Raw genomic sequence first — 15,236 nt, forward strand, 5'->3', positions numbered from 1 at the left:
TTGCGCATGCTGGTCTACTCCTATAATAAATGTCCTGGAGAGATAGAGACAGGAGAATCAGTAACTCAAGGCCAGCCTGGGCTATCTAAGATCCTGTCTGAAAAATAATGTACCTACCAACCTGTCTCCCTGCCTGCCTGCTTTCCCACCCGCCTGCCCACCTGCCTGCCTGCCTACCAAACAGTATTAGATTACACCACATATTTATAAAGCAAAGACTCTCTAAAATTGTTTGAAAACAGTTTAGTAATGCATCCAATATAGAACAAACCATACATAATTATAGTAATATATTAGGAATATTATTTTCTTAGGGCAGCAGTTGGATAATTGGAGTCTTTTTACTCTGTCATAAGAAATCAATTCTGAATCAAATTTAATCCTGCAATATAGACAAGTATTATTTACATGACAGTAATCTACAGAATTAAAGGAGAAATGTCTGACCAGATAAATAAATTTGTGTGGGTGAAATATTAGAAAATTAAGTATGGAGGTGGGATGAAAATGAGGCCCTCTAAATCAACATGAGCAAAGCTATATGAACTCAGAGTGAAGTACATGCACAGGGCCTGCCCAGGGCTACACCAGGTCATACACACACACACACACACACACACACACACACACACACACACACACACTTCCTTTCTGTTGCTCTGCCTTTTCCAACTTTGATGTGACAATTCTTGTTTTATTTTATATTTTATTTTCATTTTGTTATATTTTATTATCTTCTCATAGCTTATCTTCTCACATGTTCTTTTCTAATGGGAAACAGAAAGGAGTGGGAGTGGGCCTGGGGAAGGGACTAGGAGGAGTGGAGGAAGGAGAAAGTGTAGTCAGGATATAATATGTGCGAAAATAATCTATTTTCAATAAAGGGGGGAGTAGGGAGGTGGAAAGATGGTGGAGGGGATGGATATGATCAAAATGTATTATAAAGAATTTTAATTATTTTTTAAAGACAAAAAGATTAAGGTAAGAGTCATTTTTAACAGTATAGTCATCTGGTCATGCCTCTTAGTAACACCATCAAAAATATCCTCCTCCAGGAGAGCTGGTAGGCTAACCAACACAACTACAACCCATGCCCAGATTCAGGGCTTTGACTTGGCCCATCCCAACATCTACGCCATCTATGAACCGCTGAAACATTGGAAATGATCAGTCCTGCAGAACAAAGGTGTAGGATCCCCGTAACACAAGCCAATAACAGACTATCCAGGAGGAGTCCAGGCAAGGACTCAGTATTGACAGTGTGGTATAACCCAGAGGCCTCTAGCCAGACCATGACTCATTGTAATTTGGAAGCAAAGATGTGTAGACAAAAGGGTATACCGTGAGACACACTACAGCTTCGACGGCAAGGTTCTGTTTTGTTTTGTTTTTCTTTTTTGTTTTCTTTGTGCAGGGGGTTGGCGGGGGGGGGGGGGGGGGACGTAGGGGGGGGGAGGGGGAGTGATGAGGGCAAAAGGTAAGTAAGAAAGGGTGGTGAGATAAGTGGGATTGGGAGGCATGGTGTGAAATTCACAAAGGATCAGTGAAAAGTTTTTTTTTTTTTTAATCCTGTTCCAGATATACATTTCCCCTCATTTCTCACTGTTTCTGTTCTTCTGGCTTAACTTACCAGTGGCTGAAATCACAGATATGCACCACCACACCACACCTGGCTGCTCCATATATACTTGTCTCTTACCTGTCTGACTTGGCACTAATCCCAGATCAGTGTGTTATGAGATAGCCCTATAACTGATCTTACTTTCAGACTCCCTTTCTCTACATCTCAATCCAATCTATTCTGCACACTGCTGTGAACTTTCGCTCTCTCACTAATGATGCGCCTTCATCAGACAGTGGTCCTAACCCTTTAATAGCTGCTCTTATCTCACTAGAGTATGAGAAGCTGATGGATGCTTTGCATGAAAGTACTTCAGACAAAGCAAGCCAGTGTGGAGATAGGAGATATGCTCTTGTTATCTGTGTGGTAAAGTGTAAATTCTTTACGTTGGATAATGGTATACAGGGTAAGCATATAAGCTTTTAGCATCAAAAGAAATCAGATTCAACTAGGGTCTGTGACTCACTGTTAATTATGCCTTTAAACTATCAATGTCTTTAAACTTTAGCTACCTTTCCAAACTGGGGTGTTGCACCGAGCACATAGGATTATGGTGAATATGAGAATTATAACAAAACACCTACTTTAGTATATCACATGCACATATTGTTCTAGTTTTGTGTCTGTTGCTATGACGACATGTCCTGACCAAAAGCAACTTAGTGGAGGAGAGGCTTGTTTGGCTTCAAATACTAGGTTACTGTCTATTGGAGGAACAGTCTATTACTCTATCAAGGTAAGAACTCGAGGCGTCATGTCTACTTCAAGAGCAGAGAGAAAATAAAATACATAAATCTTTGCTTGCTGATGCTCAGCTAGCTCTCTTCACTCTTCAAAAACTCAGAGGCCAAACCATGAAATGGGGTCACCCATATTCAGATGGGTCTTCTCACCTCAGTGTATAATCAGACAACCCCCACAGAGCTGCTGATAGACCAACCTGCTCTGGATAATTCCTCAGGGGAGACTCTTCCCAAATCATTCTAGGTTGTGGCAAATTGAGACTTAAATCCAACCATCACACAAACACATGGATACATTATTTACGATGTTCAACAATTAACATGTGTCTAATGTGTCAGACATGAATCCCAGACTAAACTCTGGTATGAAATAGGTTGAGGATAAGACTCCTTTAGCAGAGTGCTTTGCTAGCTTATACATGGTCCTGGGTATGGTCCCCAGTACCGCCCAAACTGGGAAATGTTGGTTTATGCTGTATATTTCAGCACCAATGAGACAGAGGCACAAGAACTAGAAGTTGAAGGTTGTTCTCAGCTACATGTGGAGTCTGAGGCTAGCCTGAGCTAGAGATCTTGTACCATAAAAAAATGTGATGAAAATATCTATTTTATTAAATTTCATTCCTTTTTCTCTTCCTTCTTTCCTTCCTTTTGTCTCTTCCCTCTTTCTCTTCCTATCCCTCATCTCCTCCTCTCTTTCTCTTTTGTTCTCTTCCTTCCTTCTCTCTTCCTCTTTCAACAAAGTCTTGCTATGTTGCCATGCTGGCCTTGAACTCACAACAATACTCTTATCTCAGCCTGTTCCATGCCACCTCTGGTTTTACTTATTTTTCTAGTCACATTATATTTAATACAGGCTATCAATGAATTCTTTTGCAGTAAGATTAATTACATGCATTGTTTATCTCTTAACACACTTTGAAGCCATTTCATGCTTCAGAAGTAGGGAGTACTCTCTCTTGCCCTTGATATCCAGAACACAAAGGACCCATGCAGTTCACTGACTCTCTGCTTTTGTGCACCTAGATGAGGAAGGTCACAGCTGCTTAGGCTCAGAACCCTGATGCTTCAAGCTATCTTCCCTAGAAAATGCCACCCAGAGAAAGTCACTGAGTTCACTCACTACTGCTATGATCAAAGTCAGCTTGAGGAGAAATGAGTTCATTTGGTTTACAAGTTATAGTCTGCATTCAAGTATGCCCTGGGGTTCTACTGCCCAGAGGAGGCCAAGCCCTCCCACATTAATTATTAATTTAAAAAAATGCTTCCCAGATATACCCACAGGCCAACAGAATGGAGGCAATTCTTCAATTGAGACTCTGGTTTGTGTCACATTGTCAAAAACTAAACAGCACAGCTACTGTTGGAGAAATGTCCAGAAGGAAGCCTCCTCATCCTCTGTTAGACCACAAATACCCTTTCTCAAGTAAAGTTAGGCTTTTTAAGCTGTTAAGAGGAGCTTTTGCTACCTGAAGGTTTAGGTAATAACAAAGAAATCTGAGACCAGAGAATGGAACGAAGCCATTCACCTGTATACAGAACAGGAAGAATATAAGGAATTGCTCCAATCACATGCTTCAGTAGACTGCTCTCTAGCACTTGGCTCTCTGGCTCCCATTACAACCAACTTCTGTCCTCCACGTGCAGCGCCCTCCGAACGCCCTACAGCTGTTTGACCAACACACAAGCCCAGCAAGCAACTGACGAGGAAGAAGGTGTGGAAAAACTAGAGCAGACTGGAGAGTGAGCTCAGGGCTGACCATCAGAAAACTTTAGAGTCCTGACTCACCATCTAGAAGGAGCTGGCTAAGGTACAGCCTGTTGATTTTTCACCACAGGGATGGAAATACATCTAGAAGATATAACAATCATGCCATAAGAGCTCGTGAAAATTTAAATGGCTAAAAAAAAAAAAAAGTAGAAATCTTTTATTCCTACAACACTTATTTAAAAGAGTTATAGTCTCTTTTGGTGGACATCTTCTACTCTGCTACTGACAATAGGTCGTATTATGTAACGAAAAGGCAAGCCATTCTAGCTCACTAAAATCCTGTAGTTTTTATATCTAATGCAGAAACAATAAATCTGGATCAAGCAATCTCAAACAACTGCTATCAAATAACCCAAAAGAATATAAATGTATTGCTTTATATTTAAAGCACTCTGCATAATCACCAACTTATTTGTAAAAGCAATAGCAATCCTAAAACTACTCCCATAAAAACCACCTTCTAAAATAGCACTTGCAACTAGAAGCTTTCAGACTTGATTTTAATGTAATTGAATCCAACCTTTTATGTATATGTTTATGTGTATATATGTTCATGTGTATATACATGGGTACATCTGTTATGTGCACATACATATGAAGGCCAGAGATTAATGTTGGGTACTTTCAATCCTGTTTCTAAAAATAATTTCTTTTATTTCTTGAGATTATAATTTAGCACAATCCCTAACTACATTCTTAACTTTTGTCCTTATACCCACAGATAAGTGTGATCCTCACCCCTCATCAAGGAAACTTCTCTTTGCAACAGACGGAGGCCATGGAAGGAAACTGCAACCAATCAAAAGGCAGGGTTGTGGTACCCAGTCTCAATGGAAACATCTACAAAGAAACTCCTGTACCTAAGGTTCAGAGAATATCACAGAAGAGAGAGTAGAAAAGTCAGAAGAGCCAGAGGAGCCAGAGGAGCAGGGAGTTTGCTGTGAGATTGTGTCTCCTAGTACTATTACATGCTACACTCATAAAATCACACCAACATCGCTGCCTGGGCATGAGCTTGAAGAAGGACAACAAAACAGACATACTAAAGTGGAGAGGAGAAAGCCCATGAGGCCTCAACCCTACACAAAGAGCCACAGGCAACTAAGGAATACCGGGACTGGGCGTGGGGTGGGTGTGGGTGGGTGCAGATAACCTTTCCCTGGGAAGAGCACACCAATTGGTCACCCATCTTAATTTTTGAGGTAGGGCTTCTCACTGATGCTGGTACCTACAGATTAGGCTAGACTGGCTCAACACTGAACTCAAGTAATCTACCTGTCTCTAGATCCCCAGGGCTGAGATTAAGAAAGAGCACCTGGCTTTTTCACGTGGGTACTAGGAGTGCAACTCAGGTCTTCATTCATATATAGGAAGCACGTTCCGCCTGGCTGAGCCATCTCCATAGTCCCTCATTCTGCAGATTTTTCTTGTGATTTTTTCCTGCAACCTCAACTGGTCCTGGCCTTCTACCTTGTTTGTGACAAGATTCCTTTTTGCAGTTATAGTCATTGCCATCACTAGGCTAGCTGCTGAGGCTGGTCCTTTCTCTGCTTGCCATCGCACGGTAGAAGCTGTGGGATCACAGACACGCTACCATGGCAGCCTTCTGTGGATTCTAGGGAATTGAACACAGTCCTCAAGATCCCATGGCAAGTGCTTTAGCCATATACCTAACCCGCTGCAGATTCTTATACAAGATCTTTACTTCACTGTTTCCAAATGTTTGTCATTGAAAGATGCTAATTCAAACACCCAATGGGGTTGGTTTCAAAAAGTTAATGCATTTTATGCATTCTAATCAATTATGACAAAATACATATAACATAAATCAACCATCTTCAATATGTCTAATTATATAGTTCAGTGGCCATGGTTAAGCAATAGCCCCATCCCATCTCCAGCTTCTAGCAACCGCTGTCCTGTTCTCTGTCTCTGGAATTGAATGATGTAGTTTTCTTATGCAAGCAGATACAAGTTGAATGCGTAGAATATTTGGGGCTTTGTATCTGATTTTTTTAAACATGTGTGTGTGTGTGTGTGTGTGTGTGTGTGTGTGTGTGTGTGTGCGCGTGTGTGTATGTGTGTGTAATGTGTATGTGTGAATGTGAGAGGTACATGTGTATATGTGTGCGTGTGTGTATATATATGTATATATATATATATATAATGTATATGTGTGTGACTGTTAGAGGTGCATGTAAGTGTGTGTGTGTGTGTGTGTGTGTGTGTGTGTGTGTGTACGTACTAGAAGTCAAAGCTGGGTGTCTTTCTCCTTATGTTTTGGTTCAGGGTGTCTAACTGAACCTGTAGCTCACTCATTTGGCTAGACTAGGAGACCAGCAATTACGAGGAATCCTCCTGTCTCTGCCTTCTTGGGCAGGATTTGCAGGAGTGGGTGATAGCATCTGGATTTTTAAGGGGGTTACCATGAGTGCTGACGCTTACTTAGTAAACCCCTCACTGACCGAGCGCTTTCATTATCCCCTGCTCCTGTTTGGCTGCTGCTGCCATTGTTGTTGGTTGAGACAGTTTTTCAGTGTAGCACAGCCAGACCTTGAACTTGAGATCCCCTGCCTCTGCCTCCTGTGTGCTGAGGTGATGAGTGTATACTGGCACACCTGGGTAAGCCTTTATATCTTAATTATTTCATTCCATGTGACTTCAGGGTTGATTTATGACAGGGTCTCTCATGTAGTATAGATTTGCCTCAAATTCATTAAGTAACCAACAATGATCTTGAACTCTTGATCCTCCTGCCTCCACTTCCCAGGTGCTGGGATTGTAGGCATGTACTACCACATCTGGATTTTAATGCATCTTTTAATCTATCTAGATGATTTTAATATGCAGTAAGCCTGCCTGCCTTATCAGTTGATGATTTTCATTTGATAAGTGGCAATTTAAAATAATTGCTAAAATCACAAAGCTAATCCTGCTTATTTTCTCAAGTGCTGCAAAGATACTCAGCCTGCGTCATGTCTTAGAATGCTTTGGATTCCCACAAACTACAGAAACTCCTATAAGAATCAAGGGCAATCTCTTCTTGGAAAAGGCCTTGACAACCTTCTCTTGCTAAGCAGGCATCTGCCTAGCTAGCATACACATGGATCAAACCTGTTAGCATATTTGTGTCCTTCCAATAATACACAAATTCATTAGCCGAACTCATTACTGTCTAATGACTAATTAGAGAAACTTTCAGATGAGACACAAAGTTATTCTGAGTCCCAGAATCCCCATCTCATATAGCTACAGGCAAGTTATTAAAGCCAAGAAGCTTTCTTCACTGAAAAATTAAAACAACAAAACCCTAGCTTATGGAGCTGCTGTCATTATTAATAAATACAAAACACTTAGTAAAGGGGATGCCATAGGGGAAGCACTCAATTACAGGGACATATAATTTAGCTCGTATAACACTGCACTTAACATAGAGTGTGTCACGTCACAGGTACTTAAAACATGCAAATTAAAGCAATATGCAAGAAAGCCAAATGCAGGGAAGGAATAATGGTTTGACCCAGGGTCACACAAAGACTTGTACAGTTTGCTCGCAGTATGAGAGCACCTACATTGGTGGCTTCTCTCAGGGCAATGAGATTCTGTCTTGCACACTAAGCTTTTGAACCCACTGCATTCTGTCAGGGGGGCTGTACCAGTCAGCCTACAGCAAGAAGCAGCTCTTCAGTTTCAGAATGAATACCTCACGTCCCATCACTCCGTTCTATGTGATATCCCACTTGGGATTGATCTGGCATCAGGGGAAATGTTCAATGAGGTAATCTTGGTCAATAAATTCAGGAGAGAAAGGTACTGTTACTGATCGGCTAGATTACTATTATTATTTATTTATTTATTTATTTATTTATTTATTTAGAAATAGGGTCTTGCTGTGTAGCCATGGCCTGCCTGCTACTCACTATGTAGCCCAACCTGATCCTGAGCTCGTGATCTCAGCCTTCTGAGCTCTAGAGTTATGTGCAACACCGAACCTGATCCAACAGAATCTTCTTATGTCAGGCTGTTTGAAAACACTCCGATAGCGTACTTCCCCAAGCAGGGTGCAGGGTGCTCCAGTGCAGCTGTCAAATAAGTACCAGGCAGCAAAGCACTTAGCACACACTCTAGTAAACCAACTAAGAAGCACTTAATAGCATCCGATCCTATGGCTTATCCGGAAAAGCCACACTGTCCCAGATCTTTGCTATGAAAAAAATCACAGTTTCCTATTATCCACATCAAAAGAGAAATAGCGGGGACTTTTACGGCATTTAAACAAATTACATCTGATTGCTACTACAGAAAAGGAGCGCACGACTTTTAAAATGTTTAAAAAGTACACTGGTGGCCATCAGTCTAGAAGGTTCTGCGGCCGTTTTCTACCTAATCTTTGGAAACCTAAAAGATGGCTCCTGCCCCTTTCCACCCCAGCCTGAACTCCGCTCTGCAGTGCCGATGGGCACTTGGTACCGTCTGCGTCTTTGCTGTGTGGGGCTGGTGTATACACCGAAGCGGATTTATTATTTCTCATTCCAGCCTGTGAAATGCCAGAATCCCCAATTCTAATGGCAAGGAAAGTGCTTCTGGGAATGATGTCTGGCATCTACACTTCTTGCTCTGTAAACACACTGTCTCCCCAGGCCCTAAAGCCTGTGCCCTACTTCTTCTGCCGGTCTCTGAGTGCTGGGTCTAACTCTGACCTCCTAGCCCTGCACACGTGTCCGGGATTTCCCATGCCTAGAAGCACTTGTTTAATGCACTCTTGGGGGGAATTTTCTTCTATGATTTTGTCGAATGGAGCCACCTGGACACAGATCCTAGCTCTCCTCCTGATCCTTAATTTATGGTAGTTTTAGAAACCCATACCATGAGAAGCACTATTTTTGACACGTATAAGCAGATGAGATGGATTCGATGAATAAATAAGGAGTTTTCTGATTTATAGGCTGTGAACCATTTCTCCACCACAAGACTTCAGCTACACGTCTTCCTTTGGAAGGAAATCACACTACAAGGAGCGAACCCCAAACCAAAAGGACTGCTTTTCAAATACACTGAATTATATAACTCATTTACTAAAAGATGTTGATTGAGTCATCCAGGGACTAAAATTCCAGCCTACCCTGGTTGGAAGCACTGAGGACTTTTTTTAAGGTAACAAATAGACAACATCCCCCTTTGTCCTTAAAATAGAGCACATTTCTGCATGGCATTTTGTGGATTCCTCCAGACTTTTAAGATGAAGGTCAGCCAACATGCCCTTGGAGAGAGCATCTAGATGCTTCTATTAGCTCTCCTGGTGTGCCCTGGTGTGATTCTGCCACAACAATTACTGAGCTGTGACTGGCTATAATGCATATGCTGCTAGACAGCAACAAACCACTGTCACCAGCCCAGGGAAGATTTTCTAAATCAAATTGTAGTGCATTAGACTCATGCTCACTGTGAATTACCTATTGCTGTTCCCATGATGCCTTGGCAGAGCTGAGCAGATTCAACAGAGACAACACAGCATGCACATGTGGAGTATTTGGTCTTTGGTTCTTTACAGACAAAAGTTTGCCCCAGTCTGCTATTGTCTTAAAGTATCCAAGCACTGAATCCAGACCCTTTAGCGTAATGTCTAGCAAACGGCAATTTGTAGTGACAATTTTGACATTTTGGTTTCTTTAAAAACATGGAAATATTATGGGAATATGTTTTCTTTTTTTAATCCCAGGTCTGGGGATATGAGGCTGCTTCCTAGCAGCTGACTATGATTTGCCTCATGCTCTAGCTGGGGCATGATTTTGCCAACTGTAGATACTTTCTGCAATTGTTTGGTATTTGGAATTCTGGGGACTTTTCAGAAGGTATATAAAGGCTAGGGCCTCCAGAGGTAGGGCGATTGTTGATTGGTTGTCTGTTGCTATTTCTTGCTACTGGTTGCTGTTCCTTACCGGTTGCTAAGGAGTCGTGCACAAGAGAGAAACAAGAAGAAATTAGATATCCTGACAGCAAAGATCAAGGTGACTCCCAAAGAGCTTGACATCCCTAATCAAAAATAAGTAGTCTAGTAATACCAGCTTTTTTTTTTTTGACCCCTGACTTCATTCAGGGATCTCTTTCCTTTCCTCTCTATCCTTTTTTTTCCTCGGGAGGAAGAAAATGGGTGGAGAAGGGTAGAACACAGAAGAATCTATGAAGTAGCAGATGCCGACCACAGCAAATACTCAACATTTGTTGCACAAAGAAAATTCTTTACATTTTAAAATCAATCCAAGAATACTTTATCTTAAGGTAAAAGATTTAATAAAATTACGAGGAACGGAAAATTTACCTCAGAAAACACAAAGACTTTCACTGTTGGTACTCGTTTTTTTTTTTTTTTTTTTCCTTTTTATTAATTTATTCTTGTTACATCTCAATGTTTATCCCATCCCTTGTATCCTCCCAATCCTCCCTCCCGCCCCCATTTACCCATTATTCCCCTCCCCTACAACTGTTTCTGAGGGGGATTACCTCCCCCTGTATATTCTCATAAAGTATCAAGTCTCTTCTTGGCAACCTGCTGTCCTTCCTCTGAGTGCCACCAGGTCTCCCCCTCCAGGGGACATGGTCAAATGTGAGGCACCAGAGTACGTAAGAAAGTCATATCACACTCTCCACTCAACTGTGGAGAATATTCTGACCATTGGCTAGATCTGGGAAGGGGTTTAAAGTTTACCTCCTGTATTGTCCTTGGCTGTTACCTTAGTTTGAGCGGGACCCCTGGGCTAAATAGTCCCATTTCCCCTACAGAAATAGAAGCAATCATTGATGGTCTCCCAACCAAAAAAAAAAAAAAAAAAAAGCCCAGGGCCAGATGGCTTCAGTGCAGAATTCTACCAGACCTTCAAGGGCGAGCTAATACCGATACTCTTCAAGCTACTCCAAAAGATAGAAATGGATGATACTCGTTTTTAAAAGTTTTTTTTTACAGTGTTCTATTTAAACAACAACAACAACAACAACAAAGCTTGCAAGTAAAAACATCCACATCAATATTAACCCATGCAACTCAGTGAAGTCTACGCACTAGCAAAGGCATTTGGAGGGAGCCATGCGAGCCATGCGGCATCAAGCTCGGAGACTTCCTCCTCCAGCTTCCCTGGTGCAGGGATTTCAGGTGCGTTGCACCGGCCTAGCAAAAAGACCTTCAGTGATGCTAAAACGGTCTTTTATATGTCAGATTGGCCATAGACATCCACAATAACTTAATAAATAATCTCTGGGCTTGTGTAGAAGTAAATAATCAAGGTATAACATACTGTAAAGTCATTCTGTTGGGGACATTTATAAACATTTTTTTCTTTTGAATTACTAGGAATTAAACATGGGGCCGCAGTCATGCGAGACAAATACTCTAGCATTGAGCCACACTCCCAGCTCTCTATCTCTGTACCAGCTTTTAAAATTACTATTTTTTTTGGAGAGAGAGAGAATTTTAAAATCCTCTTGTCCTAGTCCCCTAAAGGCTGTGATCAACAGTGTACATTTCTACCTCTGGCTCTGAGAAATAATTTTTCAATATATTTGCTAATAACTCTTTTCCTGGAATGAGAAAATTTGCCCTTTGCTTTATTTCATCCAATAGATCTCAAATGCATTCTTTATCAATGAAGCCAAGTGTAGTGGTGTCTGCATTTTATCCCAGCACTCAGGAGGCAGAGGCAGGAGGATCTCTGTGGGTTCAAGGCCAGCCTGGCCTACAAAGTGATTCCAGGACAGCTAGGGTTCTTGCTACACACGCTCACACATGCACACACACACACACACACACACACACACACACACACACACACACACAAACACACACACAATCCTGTCTCAAAAAACCAAAACAGAAGTGTAAGAATGCAAATAAGTATTCATACTAAAATACTATATAGTTAATTTAAAGAACCTTTTAAAATTTGTCTTGCTAAGACCCAGCCGACGAACATGATACTCTCCACCGTTGAGTGGAGAGTGAGATCTGACTCTCACATGAACTCTGATGCCCCTTTTCTGACCATGTCCCCCGGATGGGGAGACCTGGTGGCACTCAGAGGAAGGATAGCAAGTTACCAAGAAGAGACTTGATATTCTGAGAGCATATATAGGGGGAGGAGGTCTCCCTCAGTCACAGACACAGGGGAGGGGAGAAGGGGAGAAATGGGAGGGAGGGAAGAATGGGAGGAAACAGGGAAGGGCTAACAATCGAGATGTAATATGAATAAATTAATAAAAAAAGAGAAAAAATTTGTCTTGCTATTTATGTTTAAAGGAGTCAATTAAACCATCCAATGTTTGTCTTAATTAACAATTGTGTTTAATGAATAGATCTATTGAGATTAAATGGTATTAAATGGAGTAGCTGTAAATCTCTAGTGTAGACCCTGTTTAGTTACACTATTAGTAAATATTGCTGTCCATGCTATAAATGATTTTGTGCATACTGTACTTAAGCCATGCATCACCAAAAGGAAACACTAATATGAATTTCCACTGATGATACTACTTTGTACAAAAAAGAAACATATAGTGTCTATTGTAGACAATAAAAAATGGAAGAATCTTAGCAGGGGAAGATTATTTCTTTTGGCAAAGTATAAATAAGTAAAAGGCTTAAGTACTATTAGCATTTACTAAATTCAATAATGAGTGGCTGGTTTAGTAAAATAGTCATTTCAAAGGTCATAAAGTATTTCTGTTTATATAGTGAATGTGTAGCACATATTTCATGATGACTTTACCAATAATTAACACCATTAACATCTGTTCAGCACTTACTATCATCCACGCATACTGCTTAGCTACAGAGTTTATTTAAACCTTAAGAAAACTGATATTCCAAGTTAATACAATACGCTGTGAAATAGACCATTTGTAGATGACTAGACACTGCACACCCCAACTGTGAGTATCTGGTATTGGTTTTCTAGTAGGAAGTACAGTACACTTGCCTAACTTTTTATTGAAACTTGACCCTCAGCTTGAATCTATAGTGACTGAACTGCCTTTACATTAGCAAGCTGAGCTGAGACCTCAAGCCACACAACATTAAGGTGATGAGAAAGTTTTTTACGCATTAATATCTGTCTGATTTTTTTATTATTATTATTCTATAAGGAAAACAAAGACATAATTCAACCAGTACTTTTTGTTGGGTTCTAAAGTGGTTTAGACTAAGTTTTAGAGTTGTTGTGAAGACTGGAGCTTGTGGTTGAGATACAGACAGATGTACAACACATGCAATGATGATTTTAATGAGTGAATTTTTTTCATTTTGTTTTGTTTTGTTTTTGAGACAGGGTTTCTCTGTGTAGCCTTGGCTGTCCTGGACTCACTTTGTAGACCAGGCTGATCTCAAACTCACAGCAATCCACCTGCCTCTGCCTCCTGAGTGCTGGGATTAAAGGTGTGTGCCACCACACCCAGCCCATGAATGAATTTTTGGTCATGACTTATTTTGTGAATGGCTTTTGCTATAAATACATACAGAGAAATCCCACTCAGACAACTTACTTTATGTGTGAAGTTTCTGCCTGTGTGGTCCCATGCTACATTTAGAGAGTTGAAAGGAGAAAAATTATATATTTTATTTTCACTATTTTTCAGATTTCATGGAAAGAGAAAAGCACACAAGAACACAATGTGCAATTGAATCTTGTGAAAGAAGTAATCATGCACCTGGGGTTGGGAGTCACATGACTAGTAAGGGGCAGAAAACATCTAAGGTAAGGAAGAAGAAAGATAACACAAAATCTGGCTTTAAATCAAACCATGATCCCTACAGATTGGGGAAGGGAAGTGTAGAATGTGTATCAAATGTGGGGACTATGAGTGATCTGATATGCTACAGAACTTGACAAGGGAAGTTGAAACCCAACAAAGTGAGGAAGTGTCCAAGGATTAAGTTCCACTGTTGAATCTGGATTGGAGCTAGAACAAAGAATAGAAAACTGATTTATCCAGGTGTGGTGGTAAAAAAAAAAAAAAAACTTTCGTCCTAGCATTCAGGAGGTAAGAGCATGTCGATCTCTGTGATTATAAAGCCAGCCTAGCCTACATAGAATTCAAATCCAGCCAGGACTACATAGTGAGACTGCCTAACAAAAACATATTTTATACATTGTATACCATATGTTTCCAGAGAATTGATTTAAGAAACCATTCAGCTGGAGAGATAAGTGAGTGGGTAGAGTGCTTGCCAGGCATGCCTTGAGTTTGGATCGCCGTCACCCACATAAAAGCTAGGTATGACTATGTGGGTCTGGAGACCCCAGTACGTGAGGAAGTGGAGCAGAAACATGGCGGATTAGTGGGTCTAGTAGGTTGCCAGCCTCCCTGAAAAACAGAAATCAGTGAGTTCCAGGTTCGGCAAGAGATGCTGTCTCTCTCAAGGGAACAAAACGGAGAGACACCGAGGAAGCTATGTAACATTCTCCTCTTGGAACTGCATGTGACACATGGACACGTGCACCCACATACCAGCATACATGCCTACACACATCACACACATATAAAAATTATACTGAGTGTGACAGTACATGCCTGAAAGTCTAGCGCTCAGAACATAAAGTGGGAAGGGTTACACTTTGACTTAAGCAAAACAGAGGCAAGGAAGGAAACTTTGATTTAGATAAAATATACTACAAGGTAATTTAATCTTTCACTGATAAAACAGAATCTGCCACTAAGTAGCTGACCTGGAAAGTGGTAATTCCCCTGGCTTCACTTTTCTCAATAGTTATAAATTAACAACTAACTTGGGAGCTGTTGTACAGCCACTGCGCTTTGTTTCCCAAATGTGTTATTTCATTCTTAGTAATTTATTATAATAACATTGAAATATGAAAGTTAAAATATTTCATGAAAATCATATACTGGTTTTAATTTTAATATCTGATGTGTTTATTTAGAAACACAAAACAATGGGTCTCTTGTGACATTTTAATACATACATGTCATTTTACCTTGATCCCATTTGTCATCATTTCACCCACCCACCTCCCCCTTCCTCTTGTGAGTCTTCCCCCTCCTACCCTGAGCAGTCCAGTAGCCTTCTTGTTGCTTTCAAGGTGTGTGTGTGTGTGTG

General features: G+C 40.8%; 1 protein-coding gene across 1 annotated transcript in view; it reads right to left on the reverse strand.

Moving 5' to 3' along the window:
* Positions 1-15,236, reverse strand: part of Prkg1 (protein kinase cGMP-dependent 1) — a 403,711-nt gene that overhangs the window by 314,886 nt on the left and 73,589 nt on the right. The window lies entirely within an intron of this gene.

The sequence above is a fragment of the Acomys russatus genome, chromosome 5, assembly GCF_903995435.1.
Source record: "Acomys russatus chromosome 5, mAcoRus1.1, whole genome shotgun sequence".
Taxonomy (NCBI): domain Eukaryota; kingdom Metazoa; phylum Chordata; class Mammalia; order Rodentia; family Muridae; genus Acomys; species Acomys russatus.